This window comes from Apium graveolens, chromosome 9 (genome assembly GCF_009905375.1).
Source record: "Apium graveolens cultivar Ventura chromosome 9, ASM990537v1, whole genome shotgun sequence".
Classification (NCBI taxonomy): domain Eukaryota; kingdom Viridiplantae; phylum Streptophyta; class Magnoliopsida; order Apiales; family Apiaceae; genus Apium; species Apium graveolens.
This window is the reverse complement of record NC_133655.1, coordinates 137314405-137319501: the sequence shown is the minus strand read 5'-3', so window position 1 is coordinate 137319501 and position 5097 is coordinate 137314405. Positions and strand designations below refer to the sequence as shown.

At 33.8% G+C, this 5097-nt stretch overlaps 1 long non-coding RNA gene across 1 annotated transcript; it reads left to right on the top strand.

Annotated features, from left to right (window-relative positions):
• The first annotated feature begins 1058 nt into the window (after window positions 1-1058).
• LOC141684797 (uncharacterized) lies at window positions 1059-1933 on the top strand. The gene is made up of 2 exons (XR_012560694.1): window positions 1059-1317; window positions 1528-1933. It is a non-coding gene; the product is annotated as an uncharacterized LOC141684797 (long non-coding RNA).
• The last annotated feature ends 3164 nt before the right edge of the window (window positions 1934-5097 follow it).

Genomic DNA, 5097 nt, shown 5'->3' with positions numbered 1-5097 from the left:
TCGAAAATATCGCGTCGGGCCGCGCACGGGTCAAACCGTAATCCGGATCGAAAAAGTCAAAACATGGAAAATGTCTGGAATTACAAGATTAGGTTATGATGGAGTTTTCGGAAGAGTTTCGGGTTATAAAAATATAAAAACGGTTGAGGTCAGATGATTCCCGGCTTTAGAAAATGATTTTGTAATTATTCAGAAAATAATTAATAAATTCATAAATCAATATAAAATCATATAACACTCCAAAAATTACCAGAAAAATATCTTAATTATCTATATTTTATTCTGTACATAATAAAATTAACATACCTATACTTTACCACATATAGACATCCACATGACCACACCAATCATCAAATAATTCACCAAAAATCACATAAATTCACATAAAAATTATTTATTGATAAAGATAATTACACGTCTTGTCCCGGATATTACATTGTACGTATATATAAAAGTCTAAACTTAAAAATACAATAAAAAAATGAAAATCAAATATTATTACTAAAAAAATTAATATTAAAATTAGTTAAAAAAACTCTGCGGCTTGGTCTGGCCCGGCCCGATCCGCGGGTCTAAACGAGCCTTGTTATTTTGAAGGAAATCCGGCCGGCCCGACCCGACTTTAAAAAAAGTCCGATCCGACCTAATTTCAAAAAATCTGAATTTTATAAAGTCCGGCCCGAATCTGGCCCAATCCGATTCTTTGTATCTCTCCCTGCACCTATAAAAAATGTGCTACATGGTCAAAGAAAAAAATCAAAAGTGTGCTAGAAAAACCTATGTTATACCTAGGAGTCTATTAATCACACCTTTATCTTATAGACTAATAGTATATATTATAGACTTATAGTATAATGGTATAGACCCCTGTAGTATAGTATTCCCTATTTAACGAATAAACTAACCTTTTCCTTGCAGAATTGGTTTCGATCCTGATCTGCTTTTTTCGTACCCTTTTGACATGCCCGCACCAAGTGCAGAGAGCTTAAACCATACATGTGCTTAATAAAGTGTGTGTTTTCACTGCTTTGGTCAGTAATGCAGCATATATGCCAAAATCCAGTGACTCAGTGAGCAAGAATGTGAGACTATATAAAGAACAGATGAGCTAAACAAGAACCTTATAAAACAGTCTCTCCTCGGTATTTTTACTTTTAATTAAACATTTAGCAAGCAATTATTAGTTCCCCAAGAAAATGAAGATGAGTGTTAACAGATGTTTATCCATAATCTTCTGTGTTCAACTTCTCATTACATCAACTCTCTCGGTTGAAAACAGGCTGTCTTCGTCCACCAACAAAAATCTTGTCGATCATGGTAAGGCCGAAATGTTAATTTAAAATCTGAATACTATGTTAGGAGTACTTAGCTAGTTTTATATAAAGCTGCGTAATTAACTACTTATCATGCTGATGCATCCACTAAGATTCGGACCCTCAGTATCAGAAGAGAGTTTCCGCTATAACACTAAGGATTCCTTATGGGAGTTTTATATGTTATAACTTTAGAAATTTATTTCTGGTGCAGCAGCAACAACAGTTACGGATATAGATCCTGAAGAAGATAATAGCAAAGCACGAGCAGATACTGAAGTAAAGAATATGATTGTAGTCTCCAAAAAGTCTTCAGGCGGAAAGAGCGGATCTGGTGGTGGTAACAATGTTGTTCATGGTGATAAGAAAAATGATGCAGCATCAGCACTACCTCGAAGTCTGTCTTTCTACATCTCGATTTGCTTGACCTTTACCTTGCTTGTATTATCCCTCTGATTACTCGCAGACACGTGTATGGAGTCATAATCCAAACTCGTACTGTACCATTTGTGTTCTGTTTAATTTGGTCGGTCTGCATGCATTCGGATAAATTAAGTTATAAGTTTAAGTGCGTCTTGTATTTGGCTTTGAAATAAAACTGTTATACGTTGTAACTTTCACGAATGCTTTAAGGTGTAACAAATTCGTATGATGAAGTACCGAGTGCACGAGGCTCCCGGTGGTTTGTGAAAGCAACTTGAGCAGCCTTGCCTTTATCGTTTCATAAGTATTATGATAGTTAGACTTTTTAACATTGTGATCGAATCTATACTATCTATACTATATTATAATAACGGAAATGAGGTATAATTTGTAGTTTGATTAACCCCTCATTTTGGTTATCCCTTTCCATCACGACCGTCGGATCTTCTTCATCAAATAACAAAGCCGTTACATCAAAATACTAAAATAATACACTCCACAAGTTCTGAGGTTTAAATCCCGTCAACAACAAACATTTATATTATTATTTATAAAGATACATATAAGTTCTCAGATTCAAATCCCGCTAACAACAAATATTTATATTATTTTAAAAAAATACAATATATAAGTTTTCAGATTTAAATCTTACTCATCAACAACAAATATTTACATTATTATTTATGAATAAGATCTCATCAATCATATACTATTTATACTATTTGAACCTAACTTGAAATTATAAATATATAATCATTATTTAGTTTTTAATTATTTATATAAATTTATAATAAAATTATATAAAATAGAATTAAAATATATAAATATTAATCAAGACCCGTGCATAGCACGGGCTGCAAGCTAGTAATTATAAATCTGTAATATCAATCAATCAATCAAACGTACCCACTATATACCGCATAATACAATATTGGGCAGAATATAATGTACACGGCCTTACCCTCATTCAAAATAATGAAAATACTGTTTTCACAAAAGACCCTAGGCTTGTGTGGACACAAATATGTGTGTTTTAGGTAAAAATTAATATACAATGATACATAAAAACTCAACATAAAATATTTGGTCATATAATCTGTAAAGCAAGTGAAACAATACCTTGGTCCATAGTTTTCTTCACATGAAATTTACCTATATGTTATAGGACCTGTTAGGTCCCGAAGTATCGTGGGGGGGGGGGGTTGAATACAATACTCACTAAATTAAAAAAAAATCTTTCGAATCTTTTGCGGATATGTAATTTAGTGTTCAGTTAGTGGTTCCGTATTCTTGAGGTGAATAGTGTTTAGAACCATAAAGTAACGAACACAAGATATTCGTGGAAGTATATATTCATATATAAATCTTCAGGGGTGTTGCTACACTCCACTAAATAAATTAACCGACTACAATCGAACAACAATGTTCTTGCTTCTAAAAAGATATACAAATTAAATCCTATACAATGATCTATCTTTTTGTTTGTCTAAGGATCTAATTACTGGATAATGATTATATACAAGAGTTAAATCGGACATTATAAAGTTTCTCCGGTAAGAAATTTAACGGATATTCAATGTGCCTGCGCCTCTCTGTATTTCTTTGTTTCTTATTTAAGATGAACAAAATAATTACAATTCTTGATTGTTATCCTTCTGCTTCTGTTGTGTAGACTTTATATCAAATAAAAGAAATATGTGGCTGAATATCAACCACATAAATCAATTGATTTAATCAATAAAGTTGTGGGTAAGAGATGACTTGCATTCCTGGGACTCTTCTTCATTACTTGCGTGTACAAGTAAAGGTTTTGCACTTGAATAAATTCTCCAATTTCTTGCTGGCGACTACAAGGGCTCTTTTGCATCCTAACTTGTGACTGGATTAACTTTGTAGAGCTAGGTGGTGACTAGAATGCTTCCTCTTGCAATGCTAACTTGCGATCAAGTGCACTCTAGGAGGCTAACTGGCGATTCCAAGGCTCCTTGAGGGAGTTAGTTGCAAGCAAGAGCAGCTAAAGAACTATTTTGAACATGGAAATTTACTTTGTGGGCCATAGTTGCTCATGAGAATTTTTTCTCTTTCCATTTCATTCTAACTGGCGACCATGTGTACTAGTATAGCTAGGAGGATTATTTTGCCTTAAAAAATTGTGCATGGATAAGCTAATAACCTAACTGGTGACTACTAGTACCCTTGGATCCCTTGTATGCACCAGTTAGGACTTAGAATAATTCTAGAGCTCCTCCTTTCCCTTGTATGAACCACTTAGGTGTTAGAATAATTTCAAAGCTCCTTTTTTCCCTTGTATGCATCGGTTAGGAGTTAGAATAATTCTAGAGATTTTCTTTCCCTTGTATTAACGAGTTAGGAGTTAGAATAATTCTAGAGCTTTTCTTTCCCTTGTATTAACCAGTTAGGACTTAAAATAATTCTAGAGCTTTTCTTTCCCTTGTATTAACCACTTAGTGTCTTAGAATAATTTCGAACTTGAAATAATTCTAAGTGGTGACTAAAGTGTAATACATGCACTTCTTCTCTATTTTTGCTCTAGTTTATTCCCGGATGCTCCTACTAAGTCAAAACCAGTTCCTGTACTGAGAAGCTGCACTGTACTTCAAGGCTATTGCTTCCGATAATCAGTAGACTGGCCAATGCGACTCCAATTACAAGGTAGTGATCACTTTGACTTAGTTTCTGTAGAGCACTTGCAATCCTTAAGTTATCCTGTCTTCAAGTCTTCTCTATGAGTCTTTATATAAACCATATAACCTTCATCTTCAGATACAAATCCTCACATAACAATTCTTCTAATGATAACACTCGGATTCCTTTCACGAACTGCTGACGTCTAGTGTAACTGGTCTGGTTCACAGACGACTAACTTCGATTCTGGTCTTCATATTATATCTTTGACTACATTGTTAAGCTTAAAACAACTTCATTACTTGAAACACTGATTGTCAATAAACAATTATACTTTCACTGGAATCTTTTCTGGCATTTGGAAAATGTCTTCATTGTTACTACAATCTTGAATACTTCATTCACTGTTCTTCACTGACGCTTGAACATTTAAATGAACTCCTTTCAGTGAGTATAATTCCAAGACTGCAACTGTCTTCTTTAACCTCTGTCTATCCCTGTCTTCAATTATTCAGATTCATATGTTCGAACACTGTCTATCTTCAATCAATGCTAATACACTTAAATCTTCTGATGGCACTTTTATACTGAATGTTCATCATTTCTGAAACCCTGAAAGTCTTTAACCTTTATTCTTCACAGAGACATGAACATATTAATGAACTTCTTTCAGTGACCTGTAAATAGACTTCAAGCCTTCTTCTAATCTTTTGAT